The following is a 23,773-nucleotide window of genomic DNA, read 5'->3' on the forward strand; positions in this document are numbered from 1 at the left end:
TGGTTTGGTGTGAGACGGTATGGTATGGTGAGAAACGGCATGGCATGGTTAGAGACGGCATGGCATGGTGAGAGACAGCATGGTTTGGTGTGAGATGGCATGGTATGGTGAGAGACGCCATGGTATGGTGAGAGACGGCATGGCATGGTAAAGAGACGGCATGGTATAGTGAGAGATGCCATGGTATGCTGGGAGATGGCACGGTATGGTGAGAGATGCCATGGTATGGTTAGAGACGGCATGGTATGGTGAGAGACGGCATGGTATGGTTAGAGATGGCATGGTATGGTTAGAGTCGGCATGGTATGGTGAGAGACGGCATGGTATGGTTAGAGACAGCATGGTATGGTGAGAGATGCCATGGTATGGTGGGAGACGGCATGGTATGGTGAGAGATGCCATGGTATGGTGGGAGACGGCATGGTATGGTGAGAGATGCCATGGTATGGTGGGAGACGGCATGGTATGGTGAGAGATGCCATGGTATGGTGGGAGACGGCATGGTATGGTGAGAGACGGCATGGTATTATTATTATTTATTATTATCATTTATTTGTTAGGCGCCACAAGGTATCCGCAGCACTGTACACAGTACTAACAGTAGACTATACAGGGTGAAACCATACAGAACAATGAACAAAAAGTACCAATACTTCAGAAACTCCGGATAGTCATATGCAGTAAAGACGGAGCGGAAGAACAGGTATGGAGACAGGAGGGGAGGGGGCCCTGCTCATACGATCTTACATCCTAAGGGAGGGTAAACAGACCAGGCACAAGAGGAGCCAGTTGAGGCAAGAGGAGAGAAGGGAGGACGAGCTAAAGGGAGGAGATGGGGGTTAAGTAGATGGTTGGTAGGCTTTGAGGAAGAGGTGAGTTTTGAGTGCACGTTTGAAGGAGCACAGAGTAGGAGAGAGACGGATGGAACAAGGGATGTCGTTCCAGAGAAGGCGGGCTGCATGGGAAAAGTCTTGGATTCTGGAGTGGGAAGAGGTGATAAGAGTGGAGGAGAGGCGGCGGTCGTTGGCCGAGCGCAGGGAGCGGGCGGGATTGTGAATGGAGAGGAGATTAGAGATATAAGGGGCAGTAGACTGGGAGAGAGCCTTGTAAGTGGTGGTGAGGAGTTTGAAAAGGATTCTGTAGGGGAAGGGGAGCCAGTGTAAGGCAAGGCAGAGAGGGGAGGCAGAGGAGGAGCGGCGTGAGAGGAAGATGAGTCTTGCGGCCGCATTGAGTATAGAGCGGAGGGGGGAGAGACGGGAGTGGGGGAGGCCAGTGAGGAGGAGGTTACACTAATCGAGGCGGGAGATGATGAGCGCATGGATGATAGTTTTGGTGGCATCCTGAGAGAGAAAAGGACGGATGCGGGCAATGTTGGGTAGTGGGAAGCGACAGGCTTGGGCAAGGGAATGAATGTGAGGGGCAAAAGAGAGAGAGGAGTTGAGGGTGACACCTAGGCAGCGAAGTTGGGTGACAGAGGAGATGGTGGTGTTATTGACGAAAATAGAGAGGTCATGGTGGGATGGGAGTCTGGGCGGAGGAAAGACAATGAGTTCAGTTTTAGAGATATTGATTTTGAGAAAGCGCTCCGACATCCAGGAGGAGATGGCGGAGAGGCAGTCTGATACCCGAGAGAGGAGGGTGGAGGAAAGATCAGGAGAGGAGATATAGAGTTGAATGTCGTCAGCATAAAGGTGATACTGAAGACTGAAGGAGGAGATGAGAGCACCAAGGGAGGAAGTGTAGAGCGAAAAGAGTAGAATGGTAGAATGGTATGGTTAGAGATGCCATGGTATGGTTAGAGATGGCATGGTATGGTGAGAGATGCCATGGTATGGTTAGAGATGGCATGGTATGGTGAGAGACGGCATGGTATGGTTAGAGACGGCATGGTATGATGAGAGATGCCATGGTATGGTTAAAGACGGCATGGTATGGTGAGAGACGGCATGGTATGGTTAGAGACGGCATGGTATGGTGAGAGACTGCATGGTATGATGAGAGACGGCATGGTATGGTGAGAGACGGCATGGTATGGTGAGAGACGGCATGGTATGGTTGGAGACGGCATAATATGGTGAGAGACGGCATGGTATGGTTAGAGACAGCATGGTATGGTGAGAGATGCCATGGTATGGTTAGAGACGGCATGGTATGGTGTTAGACGGCATGGTATGGTTAGAGACAGCATGGTATGGTGAGAGATGCCATGGTATGGTTAGAGACGGCATGGTATGGTGTTAGACGGCATGGTATGGTGGGAGACGGCATGGTATGGTGAGAGATGCCATGGTATGGTTAGAGACGGCATGGTATGGTGAGAGACGGCATGGTATGGTGGGAGACGGCATGGTATGGTTAAAGATGCTATGGTATGGTTAGAGACGGCATGGTATGGTATTGTTAAGAGGGGACATGTTCTAACACAATTGTATTCACAATAGAATAAAAAAGAAAGAAAAACAGTACTACTTCCAATGAAGGGACACTAAAGACGCAAATATTTAGTCCAATACTGGGAAATTATTCCATATCATTGAGGGGATTGTTGAAGATGGATAATACATAAACATAACTCATAAAACCAAAATTTTTTATTGATATACATTAAAAATGAATTTAATAATTAAAAAGCGAAATATTAAAATGTTGGCGTCTGGGACAGGTAAATGAGATGGGAGTACACATGAGTGTAATGGTGGTAGAATCACCTATATTTATGTATCTCCCTATCCACGATAATCACAGTGAGAATCCCTAATTAACCATCAAACATGATCACAAACTGCACAGTTCATCTGAATGAATAAATCTTAATATTGTGTTAGTAACACAAATATCTAATGATGTATATAATTATTACAGATGAAGTTCCTGAATGTAAGTTCTGTTTCTATGTCCTTAAATGATGGTAAATATCTGTTCAGTATTGTAAAGATCAACAGAGTATTCGTGATACCAGTTTATTTCTGAAATCAGCTTATTTATTATTATTATTTTTTTTTATTTGTAAGAAATTATAGGAAGATCGTGTGGATGGTAAGTATGTTATCTTATAATGATGTTTCTCATAGTGAGCAGAGAGATTATTTTTATTTTTATTTATTTATTTTTATCCTCAGTTACCGATCAACACACATTTATTAACATTAAAATTCAAGAAAATAATGTGTATTATCTTGAAGGACCAATAATAACAATCTCCAAATTCCCTTTTATAACATATAAATAAATGATCTTCACAGCGGATGAAATCAAAATTAATATGGTGAACCTATCCTGGTATGTCATTAGATGTATTTTATAGTGATTTAAACAATAACTTCTAGGTACAGATGACAATCTCGGGATAGCATTATGTAGATATCTATAGATAATCAACAACATACATATTATAATATACCTTACATATTATGTATATTTTATATATTCTCTTTATCTAGATGTTTATAAGTTTGGACTCTCTCCCAAAAAAATTTGAATAATTAATTATCAAAAAACAGTCTTTTATATTTTTGTTCCTGTGACCTTATAGTAAACACATTAAAAAATCTTAATTGATAGGTTGAAAAATGTGTCAATCAAATTATATCGAGCTCATTGGTGGATATTAGTTTAAATACCCAACCCAAATTACATACGGGTTGCCTCCTAGTAGAAGCTAATAGTGAAATGTGTGTCAGGTGTATGTGTAGTTTTTAGAAGGAGTCTGTGTTTCAGGGAGTTCTAAGTGTAGCTGGCAATTACAGCCCTTTTTGATCAATAATATGAATTCTGTTTAAGAGAATTAGCTCTTTCTACAGGGCATTAATCATAGATTATCACAGATATAAGTAATTCACATAATATAACAATAGTAGTTTATAAACTCAGTCTTTGTATTCGTGAATGTTTCCAGTAATTAGACCAGAGCTGCAGTTCACCAGCACAGCCCTTTTACAGGAGCTGAACCTCAGATTAGATTATCACAAATGCAGCTTTTTGTTATGGTACTAATATATTAGATACAAACCTCATTCTGTTTTTAACAACAATATTGAATCTGCTATTTATCTGTTGGGCGAATGTCACATGTATATGCTCAATATACTTTAACTATGAAATGATGTGAAAAGAACATTAGCAATTTACATGGCATTAACCCTAGCTTACCACAGATACAATTAATTGATACAATATAACAACAGAAGTTAAAAAATACCTTTTCTTTGTATGTTAATGCTCTTAGTAATCAGACTTGAGCTATGCACATCAACACAGCCCTCTCATGTGAGCAGAATCCTAGATTGTTATAAATGTAGCTATTTAAAATATTAGAACACAACTTTATTTTGTTCTCAATAATAATACTCAAGCTGCTATTTATGGAACCAAGCAGTTCTCTGGGGTGAATGCTAAATGTATATGCTCAATACTCTATAATCATAGCCCCTCAATGAAATAATGTGAATATACACAAAGTAATTTGAGACATATATATTTTTCCTAAGCATCCGTTTTGCCATAGCTGGTCAGTGAATAATAACCCTATATAACACAGTTTACAAAGGGTGATCAGCTAGCCGGAAAATTATATGCGGCCACTTTTACCAAGTGAGAATAGAAGGAATATTTAGTATCTGTGGGGTTGATAATTACTAAACCCAGATCACACCTGAAAATATACAGATATAGATATATACTTTTTTCTACTGTTCATTGAGGATCTGTGAAACTGATACATTTACCTTGATCGCGATCGTGTCCCTGGACATGTGTATGCGCGGTCACGCATACATTTCTCTCTGCTCACTATGAGAAACATCATTATAAGATAACATACTTACCATCCACACGATCTTCCTATAATTTCTTACAAATAAATAATAATAATAATAACAAATAAGCTGATTTCAGAAATAAACTGGTATCACGAATACTCTGTTGATCTTTGCAATACTGAACAGATATTTACCATCAATTAAGGACATAGAAACAGAACTTACATTCAGGAACTTCATCTGTATTAATTATATACATCATTAGATATTTGTGTTACTAACACAATATAAAGATTTATTCATTCAGATGACCTGTGCAGTTTGTGATCATGTTTGATGGTTAATTAGGGATTCTCACTGTGATTATCGTGGATAGGGAGATACATAAATAGAGGTGATTCTACCATCACTACACTCTCATGTGTACTCCCATCTCATTTACCTGTCCCAGACGCCAACATTTTAATATAACGCTTTTTAATTATTAAATTCATTTTTAATGCATATCAATAAAAAATGTTGGTTTTATGAGTTATGTTTATGTATTCTCCATCTTCAACAATCCCCTCAATGATATGGAATAATTTCCCAGTATTGGACTAAATATTTGCATCTTTAGTGCGACTTCATTGGAAGTAGTCCTGCTCTTCTTTCTTTTTTATTCTACTTTGATATATTACTACTAGAAGTAGCACCTAATAGCAATGAGCTCAATTTTTGTACTGCCCTTGTGTGTAAAATATTATAAGAGCAAAAGAAAAATTGTCTTGTGTGGGGGATATTCTCTAATGATTACAATTGTATTCACACAAGCTGCCGTTTTATTGTTATCTTCATTATTGCCAGATTTAATGCAGGGTTTGCCAAAAACATAGACACCCTATGTGTGAAACATTCTTTTTACACTCTTAGGACTAGATTTACTAAACTGCTGGTTTGGAAAAGTGGAGATGTTGCCTATAGCAACCAATCAGATTCTAGCTGTCATTTTGTAGAATGTACTAAATAAATATCAGCTAGAATCTGATTGGTTGCTATAGGCAACATCTCCACTTTTCCAAACCCGCAGTTTAGTAAATATACCCCCTGAGTGTAATTTAGCCTCCAGAGGGCACAATTTCCCCATTGAGCTGTACATGGGTGAGCGCTGCACCTCTCAGTGATGGAAGATGGGATTCTCAGGGTATAAAGTAATTTTGGGGGCCGGAGGTTGCACTATGTTGGATGCATTAAGCTTGTAAACATAAAATATAGCTCAGCAATGCCGCAAGCAAATAAGTACACAGGGGAGAGAGGAACTGGCTGCAGCTGCCACAAATAATGCATCATTGGTGCAAAATCTTTGCAGGTACCTATAATGTGAGTCCCAGATGGCTCCTTACTAGATACTTATTGGTCAATTTTAGCCGATAAGTTCTTCACTCCTCGCGGCCTATTTATCAATGGGCCAGGCCGGGGAGGGGCATCTCAGCAGCCTATTAGTAACATTTTCAAGGGAAAAAAATTCCGGTGGCCAGGTGACCCAGCGCAAGGTAGCCCACTCCAACACTGACCCAGGCGGCAGATGTCCCCCTGCCCCCCAGCCCAGCCTGCCCCTGGGCCGCGCCAGTCCCTGCAGATACGCATATGCATGAGTCAGCTCGTGGGCTTGCACATAATTAGTGGAAGCAATAGCCCAGATTTGGGGTTTCAGATCCCCTAGTAAAAAAAAAATATGTAACAAATTGTCATTTAAATAAAAAAAGAAATAAATTAATAACCTGTTACATGTTAGAACAATACTTTATTCAAGGATTACAGCATTTTTTAAAAAATGATTTTCCTCTGTTATCGTGATCCTGAGACTGAGATAAGAGTATTGATGCCGTACAGGCAGTGATGAAACGCAGCAGCCAGCGGCGTCTGCAGGAATCCAGACATTGGGTCCTGTCCAGCACTAACGGCACCGGCACTGAATCATCCTGGCACAGGAATATCGTTACACCAGTATATTTCATCTCGCACCTCTTACATCTGCAGCAACATAACCCGCAGAGCAGCTGCCAACGTTTGCAGACTCTGTGCCCAATAACTTATCAGCAGAGTATAACTTCCAGCAACTCCATATAAATATCAGAGCAGAGAGTCTGGAAAAATGTCATTTGTCAGCGACCAACACGTCAAAGTCCTAAATCAGTGCGTGAGCCCCACAAACCACCGGCTCTGTGATGGAAAACGGAAACTGTATCATTGAAAACAGATCGTAATCTCTGTGCACCATAAATAAGATGTTACTGGCCATGGCTTGTTATATGAGGAGGGGGCTGGATTAATAGGGGGTCTGGTGGCCAGGCCCATCGCACAATATAGGCCAGCACAGCATTGTCTGCAGAATTGTACTTGGAAATAGTTCAGCGACCCAGAGACATAATAGATTAATATGTTTCTTGATTAATGAGCTCACGTAGGTGTCGTTATAACCTGGCGCACGCAGCAGAGCGCTTTTATTTACTCCTATATCTGATCCACCAACGCACGTACCATTGTGTACAACATACATTTGTATTGACAGAGGAACGCGCAGGCGTGAAATTCCTTCCTGGTCCTCGTTCACCTTATTACACACGTTTCCCCACATGTTGTTCTCAGTGTTGCACTAACAGGTCATTTTTCAGGTTGTTTTTGAATGTCATACTAACCCTGCGTATTAACCCTTTGTATCATGCGTTATCACATCAAGGTGTAATTGTATGATATCCAAAACGCATGCAGAACATATCTCTCCCTCTATCACATTAATAGACATTTGCTTATAAGATATAAAACACACAGGTTTTTTTTTAAAAAAAACAAATGAGCATTTTTATATAGAACAAAAATAAAGATAATTTTCATAACAAAAGCAAAACAAGACAAAAATATATTAATTGTTTTAAGTATATATTTACATTTTTTTTTTCAATTTTCCTGAGCAGTCTTGTGTGGGAGATTGTGCAGCTCGGTCGGCGAGGGCTGGTGATGGTTCCCCCCCCCAGCTTAGTTAGATGCTGCAGTTTGTGCACTTAGCACTGTACGATGACTATATACAGAACCCATGATGTCAGCAGGGGCAAACGCAGGATTTGTAGAGGGGGGTTTCCACACCACGCCACCAGTGGGTGTGACCAGCATGCATGGGGGCGTGGCTATAATATTAGACAGTGCTCGGCTGCTCTCCAGCTCTTCCTATCCCTATAATATACATGGGTAATGCTGCGTGCACTACTGTCAGGTGCAGCTCTCCCTTTTCAAGCAGAGCTGTGTAAAGCGGGAGCAGGGTCCAGCCACCTCGAGTATACAGTGCCCCAGGCCAGTTTGCCTATGGTCATGTTGCTCTTTACTTGGTTTCACCAAGTATTTTGTATTTCCGAGCGACAGATGTCATATTTAGTTATTACATAAAACGCAGCTCTGCTCAAAACCGTAGCGGTGACGGAGGATTGCGGATCATGGAGGAGGAGAGAAAGCGGCACACTAGTCACAAGGCTACGAATACTCTCGTTACCATGAGCGCACACATCCTAACTCTCCCCTGACTCCTCCTCCGGTCATGCCCGGCGCAAAGTGACCGAGATAAGATAAATATGGAAGAGTGACGATCTTTCCTCCATGTTTGACTTAGTAAATAGACTTCGAGGGGTGGAAAAACCAAAATCGCTATTATCCTGTCACACAACAGAATTATTGACTCATGAGTATTGTAGTATCCCTTCCCAAATTTATTTATCAAGGTATCAGTCCCAAGTGTCCCGATTTAGGCAGAACAATCCCGATTTGAAGTGTCTGTCCCATGGATCAAAACTTGTATCCCATTTCCAGGATATTTGGAATCCTGGTGCATACGGAATTGAAGGTGCGCTATTAAGGGAGTGGGGAGGGTCTCGCGGGTGGCACGGTGCTTCAAAAGTGCTGAGAGCACGACACATACCGGGGCGCAGGGGGGTGGTTGGGTGGTCCATGTCACAGTTGATTGACAGCTCCCACTAAGCTAATAAAATAAGATTATAGCGCAAAAATACATATATGTCCAAAGTATTTCACTATTACTATTATTAATAGTTCTGTTTATTAAAGTAAATAAAATATTTTGGAGCTATTAAGTAGAGTTTGGAGGTTAATCTCTGGATAACCGCACTGCCATGTAAGCATGTTACAAATCACGTATGTTCTGCACAGAGTACATGCTACACGCAGCGTCGCTCCAGACACAATGTAACCAGATCTCTTTTTGAGGTATTTTAATTGACATCACACCAGCTGCTCTTATCAGCATTATTAAATAAACAGCCGCGGCCCTGGAATAAATACTGTGCCTGGACTTCCTTATAAAGGACTGTGGGTGTGCTGGATGTTTACAGGTCGCTCCGGCTTCCACGATGATGAGTGGAAATGTTATTAGATTCCTGACAGACGTTGTGAGACACCACAAAAATAAATTAAGGTTCATTAAATAAATTTAATACTTCTAAATAACGTGCCGCTTTCTCGTGCTAAAAATATTTAAAAAATTTAAGTTTAACAGGGTTTGATTAATTAGTAACATTCATTTATATAGCGCCAGCATACTCCGTAGCGCTTTAGACTTGGGGACACAGCAATAAGACATGACTGGGTATTAAAAGAATGACAAAGCGGTAGGAGGGTGCTGCTCACAAGCTTACAATCTATAGGACAATGGGAGCTTGATACATGAGGGTGACAGCTACATATTACATACTGGTCCAGACAATTACTAAGAGGAAACGTGCTTAGTGGGCTGTATGATCCAATGTTTGGGGGTCAGAGGGTTGTGAGAATAAATGTCTTGTGTGAATTATTTAGAGGGGGGTAATCTGGCAAAATGGTCTAAGGAGTTGGGGAAAGTCTTGTTTTACAAGGGAGGAAATTCCACAGAGTGGGAGCAGGTAATGAGTGGATGAGAGACGCAGATCTTGTGCAGAGCGGAGGGGTTGAGTTGGGAGATATTTTGAGAGAAGGGAAGAGATGTATGTTGGTGCAGTTTTATTAATGCCACAAGTAAATTGCTGTACCCGCAAAGACAAAGTTAATATTATATAGTTGAAGATCAGATCTTAAACATGGTATATTTAATAAGAGTACATCACAGTTTACAGAGCATAGACGTTAAAGCCACGTTGATTACTTTCTCCTTAGATGGAGGTTTATCCTGGTCACTGGTGCCCAACAGGTTTTTTTTAGCTGGCACTGATGTTAACTGTGTTTCTGGATATAAATGCCCAGCTTCCTATCCCTATTTTTTCCTTATTAATAACATTGGCATAGCGTCCAGTTGGTGACCCTCGCCCGAGTGTCAGTGTTATATTATTCTGGATGTAGGAGGAAGATACAGGTATGTAAAATGAAATTTGTACTTTTCACGCACAATATATACTGTATCACAATGTGCTGGGTGGCATTCGGGAAACACGTCTTTAGAGACACAGTGAGTACAAGCACAGGTCGTACACACCGACTTCACTACTTATAAGCACAATATCTGTATGGTGCACTGCATCACCGCAGATATCGTAGAGCAGATATCATAGAGCAGATATCATAGAGCAGATATCGTAGAGCAGATATAGAGCAGATATCGTAGAGCGGATATCGTAGTGCAGATATCGTAGTGCAGATATTGTAGTGCAGATATTGTAGTGCAGATATCGTAGTGCAGATATCGTAGTGCAGATATCGTAGTGCAGATATCGTAGTGCAGATATTGTAGTGCAGATATCGTAGTGCAGATATCATGGAGCAGATATCATAGAACAGATATTGTACAGCAGATATCATAGAGCAGATATCATAGATATCTGCTGCTTTGCATTTTTGTTTGAAATACATAGCAGCCCCCATAGATGTCTATGGGGACTGCTATGTACCGCAATTCAACAACTTTCGAAAACACTTTTACACCTATGGTAATGTGTGCCAGCTCAGGCTGCCGTTTTTGATAATTTTCAGCACTATTCGCCTCTGCTCCGAAAAGCAGAGCTTCACAGCGCATGTGCAGAGGGATCACATGATCCCTCGCTGTTTCACACCGCTCTCTCTGCAATAGTGAATTGCAGGGATGTTTGTGCACATGCCTGAGCTCTTCAGTCGACGCATGCGCACTGGAGGGAGGAGAGGACCCCCCGTGGATCACAATCATCCACGGAAGTGAAGAGGAAGTGGTAAGTTTTGCACTTCACAGGAACATCAGTTTTTCGGAACTGCTGAAATATGACAGATAGTTTAAACCTTTATCTATACGATAAAGATTGAAAACTAGTTTTCATATTATGCGATCATTCTTAAATATGCCCCATAATGCTATACATTACCTGAGACATAACACTGATTCTTTGGACAGTTGGTTCCTTTGGGGGCACCCGCTAGAACTGGGTAATGTTGTATGGAAAGAAAGTAAAACTTTGCATTTTATCTTATGCTCTGATGTTCCCATAAAACTAGGTACAGAACAGGGGCCCTCCAGAGCGCGTGGGAACACATCACCGGGCCCCTCATGGAGTCGTAGGAGCAGAATAGTAGTTACACCCATTCTATAAAGCCTGTAAACACAGACTGCGTCTGGATGTCACTGGTAAACAAAAGTTTGTGAAATAAACCTTTGTGGTCATGAGCAGCGAACATGCTAACGTTGGCGAAACGCGTTGCGGTTACTTTGACTGCTTCAAGCTAATCTTTTATCCCAGCAGTATGGACCATGGTCAGTTCCCCCAGTTTATAGCCGATATCACGCGGGTCAGTAGGAGGTAACAACGTCCCTTTAGAGTTAGCGATTCCGGTTGAGGTAACCCGAGACCGCACTGTATTATATTGTTCGTAGACCCTCATGGACACTAAGAATGATTAAGATGTTATTTAAGAGAGAAATTGTCCAATCAATAAGCCAGCACTGTCCTAACAACATATTTAGGCTCAAATTACATGGCTGCAATTTAAATCATTATGGATCAGTGAAACATATAACTCGATCAGTGGGCAAAACCCAAAATAGTTCACACTAATATTAATATTAACGAGACATAACCGATGGTTTAGAAGACATTTAAGAAAGCATCTATTTAATACGTCAGCGTTGCGTCCTACTAATATATTTGGACCCGTATCATAGAGCTGCATCAATGTGTTGCTGATCAGTTCAACACACAATCCGATAACAGAGCGCTCATACTAATACCAATATCAGCTGAATAGACCAATTATACTCACTGGTCTCGCTATTGACAATATGACCATAAAATCACTTATTATCACTTATACTCCTAATTAAAGTAAATATCTTTTGCTGACAGCAGTCACTGTCTCACTTTTAATTCACATTCCGTATATATAGTCAACTTTCTATTGGTTATAATATTTTGCCTAGCTGTAGTTACCAATTAATTTCAAATATTACAAAAAATATTACGGTTTAAATTTAAATATCCAATATTGGGGATAACGGGTAAGGATCCAGTCTGTGCGGCTCGTAAAACTTTTCCCTACAAAATTTGTTCATGGAAAATGAAAGATTTTAGGTTTTCAGCCAAGCAGAATTTTCATGTTATTTAACGGATATTTCCACTTTCAAACAAGTGTCTTCCAAAAGTTATATTAGGTGCAAAGTAACTTATTTGCCTACACAACATGATTCCCGTGAGCATTAGTTTAGTAGATATAACTCCTGGCTCACAGTTGGAGCAATATTGTTTAGTTTAGTTGTCCTGTCCTGTCCTGTCCCCTCCCACTTTAAACTCCATTTGGTGTTACCTATTCTGCAGGTGTTAGCTTGGGATTGAAAGACAAACTGATGCAATAAGTGCACAGGCTGCCACGTGATGATGTCACAGAGGAGAGTAATGGCTAATGGGAGCTAAATTTACTGCCACGATCCCTGCTCATAAGGGTGTTATCACTGCCGGATGCACCTCTCTCAAACCTGAGATAGACAACCATCAGTGATTCCAGACTAGCGATAGGCATGAAACGATCAAACACGAGAGCTCTGGGTGCCACCAGCCAATCACAAGAGGCCAGTGTGGGGAACAAGCATGTGATTGGCTCATGAAAGGAGTAGTTTGATGATTTAGCACTGGTTAGGGCAAGTGTGTGAGATTTAGGAGAAATTTGTTGTAGTTTGTTTTTTTTAGAAGAAAGATTTCTTATTTTATATTTCATAAAGTAGAACATGAGGGTTTTTTGGAGTCTTTTATGCAAAGTTTATTTTAAAATCATTAAATCATGTGCACATTCACTTCTTTTTACTGTTTTGGCATAATGGGCCGCGGTCTTAGAGACATGTGCCCAATTGACTGAGACATGTGGTTAGCAGCATTTGGGAGGAGGCACACACTATATTTTGCAAGCCCCGAACTCTCTATAAAGGCATACTGCCCAACATTGTCCCTTGAGGAGTTCAGGACAAATTCAGAACGCTTCCGCAAAGAGACAGCTCGCACGCAAAAAGGGGAACCATAGGAATAATGAGGTTGTGTTGTAATAACAAAACGTTATAGAGGTTATCGCAGTATCAAGAGCAGACAAGTAATGCAGGGATAAGTCATTGCCACAAAGAAATGCAAGAATCATGCAATAGCATAGCAGTCTTTTGTTGTACACCAAAATAAACAATGTCTATGAAGGAATGCTGGTGCAGGTTTACACAGAGTTCAGCAATCACTGTGGTTCCCCACAAGAGAGCAATAGATAGTTAACACATGGATTCTGAGATGAGCTATGTATGAATAGCGAGTAGATGCAGACCAGAAAACAGAATCCAGAAGACAAATGAATTCAGAGCCAGGAACAATAGTTGCAAGGTCAGGAACAAACAGAACACAAGTACAAGTACCAGGAAGCTAGCATGTCTAACAATATCACTGGCATTGGTATGTAAGCAGGAGAGGTCTTAATAGAGCAGCTCAACAATCAGCTATTCAGACGGAGACACACCTGCACAATAGCTCAGGCTTAATAAAAAGCAAAGATGCCAGAAACAACCAGCTGACTCCTAAAACATGATCAAGCACATTGGAGTTGTGCACAGCACTTCCAAATTCTAGGCTATACCCATCATACCACTCATTAAAATACCCATAAATTACTGCAAAGTTTTCTTTTGTTAGATGTAAATAATACATGTGGTGCACAGTATAGTAGATCCGGCTCATATTTTGATTATTAATATATGCACTGATAACCAACACTTGTTTTATTGTTATGTTTATTGTACATCACTGAGTGTACATTCACCAGTGACATCAATGAGAATGAAGCCTATCCAATCAATAGGAGCCAGTGACATCACTGAGAATGCAGCCTATCCAGTCACTAGGAACCAGTGACATCACTGAGAGTGCAGCCTATACAGTCACTAGGAACCAGTGACATCACTGAGTGCAGCCTATCCAGTCACTAGGAACCAGTGACATCACTGAGAATGCAGCCTATCCACTCACTAGGAACCAGTGACATCACTGAGAATGCAGCCTATCCAGTCACTAGGAACCAGTGACATCACTGAGAGTGCAGCCTATCCATTCACCAGTGACATCACTGAGAATGAAGCCTATCCAATCACTAGGAGCCAGTGACATCACTGAGAATGCAGCCTATCCAATCACTAGGAACCAGTGACATCACTGAGAGTGCAGCCTATCCACTCACTAGGAACCAGTGACATCACTGAGAATGCAGCCTATCCAGTCACTAGGAACCAGTGACATCACTGAGAGTGCAGCCTATCCATTCACTAGGAACCAGTGACATCACTGAGAATGCAGCCTATCCAGTCACTAGGAACCAGTGACATCACTGTGAGTGCAGCCTATCCAGTCACTAGGAACCATTGACATCACTGAGAGTGCAGCCTATCCATTCACTAGGAACCAGTGACATCACTGAGAATGCAGCCTATCCAGTCACTAGGAACCAGTGACATCACTGAGAATGCAGCCTATCCAGTCACTAGGAACCAGTGACATCACTGAGAGTACAGCCTATCCATTCACTAGGAACCAGTGACATCACTGAGAATGCAGCCTATCCAGTCACTAGGAACCAGTGACATCACTGTGAGTGCAGCCTATCCAGTCACTAGGAACCAGTGACATCACTGTGAGTGCAGCCTATCCAGTCACTAGGAACCAGTGACATCACTGAGAATGCAGCCTATCCAGTCACTAGGAACCAGTGACATCACTGAGAATGCAGCCTATCCATTCACTAGGAACCAGTGACATCACTGAGAATGCAGCCTATCCAGTCACTAGGAACCAGTGACATCACTGAGAGTACAGCCTATCCATTCAATAGGAACCAGTGACATCACTGAGAGTGCAGCCTATCCATTCACTAGGAACCAGTGACATCACTGAGAGTGCAGCCTATTCAGTCACTAGGAACCAGTGACATCATTGAGAATGCAGCCTATCCAGTCACTAGGAACCAGTGACATCACTGAGAGTGCAGCCTATCCAGTCACTAGGAACCAGTGACATCACTGAGAGTGCAGCCTATCCAGTCACTAGGAACCAGTGACATCACTGAGAGTGCAGCCTATCCAGTCACTAGGAACCAGTGACATCACTGAGAGTGCAGCCTATCCAGTCACTAGGAACCAGTGACATCACTGAGAGTGCAGCCTATCTAGTCACTAGGAACCAGTGACATCACTGAGAGTGCAGCCTATTCAGTCACTTGGAACCAGTGACATCACTGAGAGTGCAGCCTATCCAGTCACTAGGAACCAGTGACATCACTGAGAATGCAGCCTATCCATTCACTAGGAACCAGTGACATCACTGAGAGTACAGCCTATCCATTCACTAGGAACCAGTGACATCACTGAGAGTGCAGCCTATCCATTCACTAGGAACCAGTGACATCACTGAGAGTGCAGCCTATCCAGTCACTAGGAACCAGTGACATCACTGAGAGTGCAGCCTATCCAGTCACTAGGAACCAGTGACATCCCTGAGAGTGCAGCCTATCCAGTCACTAGGAACCAGTGACATCACTGAGAATGCAGCCTATCCAGTCACTAGGAACCAGTGACATCACTGAGAATGCAGCCTATCCAGTCACTAGGAGCCAGTGACATCACTGAGAGTGCAGCCTATCCAGTCACTAGGAACCAGTGACATCACTGAGAGTGCAGCCTATCCAGTCACTAGGAACCAGTGACATCACTGAGAGTGCAGCCTATCCAGTCACTAGGAACCAGTGACATCACTGAGAGTGCAGCCTATCCAGTCACTTGGAACCAGTGACATCACAGAGAGTGCAGCCTATTCAGTCACTAGGAACCAGTGACATCCCTGAGAGTGCAGCCTATCCAGTCACTTGGAACCAGTGACATCACTGAGAGTGCAGCCTATCCAGTCACTAGGAACCAGTGACATCACTGAGAGTGCACCCTATCCAGTCACTAGGAACCAGTGACATCACTGAGAGTGCAGCCTATCCAGTCACTAGGAACCAGTGACATCACTGAGAATGCAGCCTATCCAGTCACTAGGAACCAGTGACATCACTGAGAGTGCAGCCTATCCAGTCACTAGGAGCCAGTGACATCACTGAGAATGCAGCCTATCCAGTCACTAGGAACCAGTGACATCACTGAGAGTGCAGCCTATCCAGTCACTAGGAACCAGTGACATCACTGAGAGTGCAGCCTATCCATTCACTAGGAACCAGTGACATCACTGAGAATGCAGCCTATCCAGTCACTAGGAACCAGGGACATCACTGAGAATGCAGCCTATCCAGTCACTAGGAACCAGTGACATCACTGAGAATGCAGCCTATCCAGTCACTAGGAACCAGGGACATCACTGAGAATGCAGCCTATCCAGTCACTAGGAACCAGTGACATCACTGAGAATGCAGCCTATCCAGTCACTAGGAGCCAGTGACATCACTGAGAGTGCAGCCTATCCAGTCACTAGGAGCCAGTGACATCACTGAGAATCTCATCACCTTATTGTCCAGAAAGTTATCGTGACGAATGAGACACGACAGTCCTTATTGGACAGAACTGTCCCGCCTCCCTGACCGTCCTCCTTACTACTGGGTAGCTCAATAGTTATGTCAAACTGGGATATTTTAAAATGTGGGAGGGAGTTAGGGGACAGTGTGCTGCTTCAGAGGCGCTAGGCATGATCTCAGTGGACGGGGCACAACCCTATGAGACACGATCACGTCCCAATGGTTTGCCCCCTTTTTATGATGCTGCTTTCAGGCGGCATTTGCACATTGTCTAGATTTCCACGGGTGCAGCAGTGGGATATATGAAGTATATATTGTATTATATATTGTATAATCACCCCATAGCATACAGCTTATTGCAGTGAATGTTCCAGACTTGTGCAGAGCGCAGGATGAGTTATAACTTCCACTTAGTACAGCGGAAGCTTCTTCACGTTGGATGTTCCAGTTCAGAGCGTTTCGTGTCAAATATTCAGATCTAAGAAGATCGGGGGTAACTGCTAGAAAGCAGCCCTGGGCCAAATACTTGCGGTTAATTACTAATTCTTTGGGGGCCGATGGGACAAGGCCAGTGTTATATGCAGAGGATGTTCTCTCTCGGATGATAACGTTTCCCACGCCCTCCGGGCTTTGCAGTCAACTTACAACAGCTGTTCTGCATTATCATTATTTGTGAAGAACGCCGCACATTATCAATGAAATAAATAAAATGTTGGGACAGTCTATTTTTAATAATACTCCATATTTTACAGGCTTTATCATTTTTGCAAGTTTAACCCTTTATTGGAGATCGCAGAAGCTGAAGTGTGACCTGGAATCTGTGAATAATTTCCTGCACCATGTCTGGTAACTATCGGACCTATTCATCAATACTGCAGCGAGGAGGAGGAATCTATATCCCCACTTGTTGCCGTGATAACAAATCACTTATCACCACAACTTGTGAAGAAACTTATCGCAGTGGTGAAACAATCACTTATGGTCACAAGTTAACAAGATATTATGTCCAGATAGCTGAGCGATACTGGTCAGATGTGACGTCCTATGGCTCTTCACCCTTTAATAAATCAGCCCTCAAGTCTCTTAGAGAAATATTACATTGAAATCGCCTATTTTACAATCAACGCTCATTTAATACTTTCATGTTGATTATACCTTTAGAAGAGGTTTTTCTGCATTTTGTTCATTTCTGAAGATAGTTCGGTAAGTGTCACTTTCGTGTGGAAATCTATGGATGATATTCAGTGTTGCTTCCACCATATCAGATCAAGGACTCAGGAGAGGTAGCGTGGTCATAGCACGATGGGGGAGGGGGGGTACCCAGAGCTGATCCTCAGCCCCCTCCCTCCAAATACCGATTCACCCGTTGAGCAACCGTGAACAGGAGATATTGGTTTAATTTCCCACCCGGGGCAAATATGTGCAGCTTTTCCATGTTGCCCAATACACCAAGGGGTTTGCACCAATGGTAAGATCTGAGGATGGCAACAACACAGTAAATGGATATAAAAATGTATTTTTCTTTAAATAAAGCATTGCATCAAAGTTCAATGTTTTCTTTTAATTTTCTTGCACACAGAATTTTGGGGGTCTTTCAGTTCCACGGCAGATGTGCAGGTCAGGTAGACCTCTCACAAATGTGCTAATCTACAGAGATTGGATGGCTCTTTTAGTTTGCTCCCTGTAGAATATGCAAGAACTTGCAAATAACCCTTTCATGATCCAGGCAGTGAGAGCTGAGGCTGACACAAGGGGCCGGTCACAAATCACTGACCATATATGTTCTTAGCAAACAGGAGCAGTAGAAGGCCCACAAACAGAGCCGGAATAAAGGGTGTATGTGCCCCAGCCCCCTCTCTCATCACCCCCCAGATCCGGGGTTGGCTATGCTGTAATACCAGTCCATCGTGGCTGTTAAGGCTTAAGCTACTATCATTAATTACACTTACCAAGGGGGGAACTACTATTAATTATGCTGATCAAGGGGGAACTACTATTAATTACACTGATCAATGGGGGGCACTATTATTTAATTAGACAGGTAGTGGGACACTAGTATTAATTACACTGATCAAGGGGCACTATTATTAATTACTCTGATTAAGGGGGGCACTATTATTAATTACTCTGATTAAGGGGGGTACTATTATTAATTACACTGAACATGGGGCACTATTATTAATTTTTCTGGTCAAGGGAGGCACTATTATTAATTACACTGAACAAGGGGGCACTATTATTAATTACTCTGATCAAGGAAGGCACCATTACTGATTACACTAATAAAGGGGACACTATTATTAATTACACTGATCAAGGGGGGCACTATTATTTATTTAGATAATTCAAGGGCTAATTAGTGCAGTATATTCAGAACTGTGTGACTTAAAATTGGGTTAGTAAGTAACTCTCTCCCTCTCTGAATGACAGAACAATGCTCTTACTATTACACCACAGCCCCCGCTTTATGAAGTGCCCCCCCCCTCAGCCTCCAAAGCCTTATCCCATCTCTGCTTCCTGCAATGGTTCACCTGTACCTAATGACACCGGAGACGAAAGTGAGTTAGTTTATGAGACTTTTCCGATTAGAAACCGCAGATTTTATTTCCCTGTAGGTGGATATTAAGTTATAGGATATAAAGTGGCGCTGCCCATCAGGGGCATCATAATTTTAGCAAGAATTAAATATTTTATAGATTTCTTTATAATGCATAAGAAGAACCACTCAAAGTTTATAATGAGCGACTCATGATGTGACTGCTTTATAATAAACCATAGGGGAGAATGAAGCAACATTAAGTCCAACAAATGATTTTCCCAAAGAGCCTAATACATTTTTCTCAGAATCACTTTGAAATGTAATTAAACAACTGTCCGTCTTGTGGCCCTTGTCAGCCTCAAACGCTGGGCAGATGTGTGTCGGCTCCGTCCGCCCCAGCGTGAAGCTTCTGCAGGATGTGATCCACATACAGTTCTGTGGGAAGATTTCTATTAAATACACAATAATACACTGTGAGGGCAGCAGACGACACGAGAGAGGTCAAAGTACAGACACATGATGCAGTTTGTTAGAGATCACAGTGTTGTCTATGATTCATTTATTATTTATAATACATTATTATATTGCATGAATAATGTGTTAGTGAGGACAGGGCTGAATGTGACAGGGGCAGTGACATGATGTGAGGAGGGGAATGGAGGCAGCAGGAAGACACAGACTGAGAGTTATATAGTGGAAGGAGCAGGGTCCCCCAGCAGCACAGAGTATATCAGGAGATGAGTGATGTGTTAGTGAGGACAGGGCTGCATGTGACAGGGGCAGTGACATGATGTGAGGAGGGGAATGGAGGCAGCAGGAAGCCACAGACTGAGAGTTATATAGTGGGAGGAGCAGGGTCCCCAGCAGCACAGAGTATATCAGGAGATGAGTGATGTGTTAGTGAGGACAGGGCTGCATGTGACAGGGGCAGTGACATGATGTGAGGAGGGGAATGGAGGCAGCAGGAAGCCACAGACTGAGAGTTATATAGTGGAAGGAGCAGGGTTCCCAGCAGCACAGAGTATATCAGGAGATGAGTGATGTGTCAGTGAGGACAGGGCTGCATGTGACAGGGGCAGTGACATGATGTGAGGAGGGGAATGGAGGCAGCAGGAAGCCACAGACTGAGAGTTATATAGTGGAAGGAGCAGGGTCCCCAGCAGCACAGAGTATATCAGGAGATGAGTGATGTGTCAGTGAGGACAGGGCTGCATGTGACAGGGGCAGTGACATGATGTGAGGAGGGGAATGGAGGCAGCAGGAAGCCACAGACTGAGAGTTATATAGTGGGAGGAGCAGGGTCCCCCAGCAGCACAGAGTATATCAGGAGATTAGTGATGTGTTAGTGAGGACAGGGCTGCATGTGACAGGGGCAGTGACATTATGTGAGGAGGGGAATGGAGGCAGCAGGAAGCCACAGACTGAGAGTTATATAGTGGAAGGAGCAAGGTTCCCAGCAGCACAGAGTATATCAGGAGATGAGTGATGTGTTAGTGAGGACAGGGCTGCATGTGACAGGGGCAGTGACATGATGTGAGGAGGGGAATGGAGGCAGCAGGAAGCCACAGACTGAGAGTTATATAGTGGGAGGAGCAGGGTCCCCCAGCAGCACAGAGTATATCAGGAGATTAGTGATGTGTTAGTGAGGACAGGGCTGCATGTGACAGGGGCAGTGACATTATGTGAGGAGGGGAATGGAGGCAGCAGGAAGCCACAGACTGAGAGTTATATAGTGGAAGGAGCAAGGTTCCCAGCAGCACAGAGTATATCAGGAGATGAGTGATGTGTTAGTGAGGACAGGGCTGCATGTGACAGGGGCAGTGACATTATGTGAGGAGGGGAATGGAGGCAACAGGAAGCCACAGACTGAGAGTTATATAGTGGAAGGAGCAGGGTCCCCCAGCAGCACAGAGTATATCAGGAGATGAGTGATGTGTTAGTGAGGACAGGGCTGCATGTGACAGGGGCAGTGACATGATGTGAGGAGGGGAATGGAGGCAGCCTCTTTCAGCAGGATAATGCGCCCTCCACACTGCAAAACTTGTTCAGGAATGGTTTGAGGAACAGAACAAAGAGTTCAAGGTGTTGACTTGGCTCCAAATTCCCCAGATCTCAATCTGACCGAGCATCTGTGGGATGTGCTGGAAGAACAAGTCCGAGCCATGGAGGCCTCACCTCACAACTTACAGGACTTTAAGGATCTGCTGCTAACGTCTTGGTGCCAGATACCACAGGACACCTTCAGAGATCTTATGCAGGGGGCGGGTACAAATTACCTGGGCCTGGACCTGCCTGGGGGGCCTGGTGCCCCACTGAAGATCTATAGTTGAAAAAAAAATTGTTAAAAGTACTTTTTTTTTTTGCTAGCAGGTGTCGCTCATGCGCACCTGTGAGTGCAGGGGGATCGGTAGCGTAGCAGCTAAATCCCCTTCAGGGTTAGGTACCTTCACACGTCACTATGACATCACAGGGTCATGTGACCGGTACACAGTGTAGGCGGGCTGCAGTTCCTGCACTGACTATGGTAGTGAGTGCAGGAGCTGCAGCGTTTCTTTCTGTTCCTGGAGTTACTCGTGTAGAAAAAGGTAAGAGGAAGAGGTAATGTGTCGGGGAGCTAGTGTGTGCGAGTCAGACATGTGTTATTAAAGCTGCAGTTGATAGGTGGTACATGTGATTAAAGCATGTGGTTAGAGGGGACATGTGAGAGGGTGGCCTAGTGCTTTTCACTTGCTAGACACGCCCCAATGATGCACAGCCACACCCCCAATTATATGGCCACACCCACTTTGATGGCGCACCGCCTATAGATGATACTAATCACCTTTTGGGGCCACATGAAGTTGCTGTACTGGGGCCCAAAATTCCTCTTGGAGTTGTTTTGGCAGCACGAGGTGGACCCACACAAAATTTGGCATGTAAGTTTACTGTTGTGGCTGCTTGGTGTATACTCGGTGCCTTAATACATTGAATCTTCCATAGTAACTGGGTTGGGTACGGGTTACTGGTGTGGAATATTCCGACACCGAGGACTCCTCCAATTAAAATCCAAATGTGTAAAAAATGATTTATAGAGAAGCAGACTTACCTGCATCTCGACATTGGAGATGTCCGATGGGCGCAGGATGCTGACTGGAAGTGACTCCGACTACTGAGGTGTCCGTCAGGAGACTTTAACGTCAGTGCGACTTCTATCCCTTTTAATTTAAAGCGGCAATGTCAAACCCTGCAGGTTAAGTGTTTAAACACTTAACCAAACATTGCCGCTTTGAATAAAATTTTCAGCCATATCTGCTACTACGTCTCAGTCTGAATCCCTGCGCAATTATTTGAACGCACCCTCACTGTACAATGCCCACGTTACCCCCTCCTCCGTCACCGCTCTTCAGGTGTCGTAAGTGCAAAAAGTCTGAATAGCCGCAGTTACGTACATTCACTTTCTGAGCATATGCAGTGCGAAAAATGGCAAAGATACGATACGCAAACAGGCGCATGTCTGATTGTGAGTCAGACCCATAGTTACACTCTGCATGTCTGTTAAATACTTGTAATTGGGAGGAGTGAAAAGCCCCATATTGTTGCTAAAGGTTTGATATTATGCATTGTGTTACACAGCGCTATCATGTGACCCTGGGGGGCTGATTCTCCTCACTAAACCTGCAGCAAACAGGAAGAATCTGGTCCATGATTTCTTGTAACATTTCAGGATTCTCAGACCATTGATCTCATCTGATTAACAGAAAAGGAGAAACTTCTGTTTAGATCATAGAAGTCACTTTCTCAGGGTGGAATATCCAAGAGGATCGTGGCTGCAAACTGCACCGATAGGTAAGAAGATCCTGTGAGGTTGTCATATTAGTTATCCCTACCAGGTACCAGCCTACGCCTCTACCTCTACCGCGGCACCAACAGCGCACAGAATGGTGCACTAGGGTCCCCCGCTCCGGTTAATACTGACTCCCACGACCAGGATAACGGCCCAAGGACTCTATAGGGAATATTCTTACATAGAATGGAATCTCGTCTTCCATGTCAGGATCGGATGTTTCACAGCTTCAGACCAACACATTTTTGTGGAAAATTACAGATTTGTAATGTGCTTGTGGCTCAGGGCTGAGGGGGCCTCTGGGGAGGGGGAGAAGATCTTGTACATTACTGCAGCCTGAACCAAAGGGCCCTTCCATAGGGTGATTATTAGGCTGTCTGGACAACTATCCATTGAGGTGTGGTCAATTATTATCCAATGATATGTGGATTATTGTTACCCACCCATTGTGGTGTGAATTATATTCACCCTGATTTGCCCATTTCTACCAGAACTATATCCTATGTTTACTTATGCTAAACCCTGAAGGACACTTTAGTTCAGTCCCTGGATGATGTCTGTGGTACTCTACTGACCCCTAGTGGGCATTTCTATGTTGTCCTAGTTGTCTTATGACTCACATATTTTGTCTATTGCCCATCAAATAACCTGTGGATCCAA

The sequence above is a fragment of the Mixophyes fleayi genome, chromosome 4, assembly GCF_038048845.1.
Source record: "Mixophyes fleayi isolate aMixFle1 chromosome 4, aMixFle1.hap1, whole genome shotgun sequence".
Lineage (NCBI taxonomy): Eukaryota > Metazoa > Chordata > Amphibia > Anura > Limnodynastidae > Mixophyes > Mixophyes fleayi.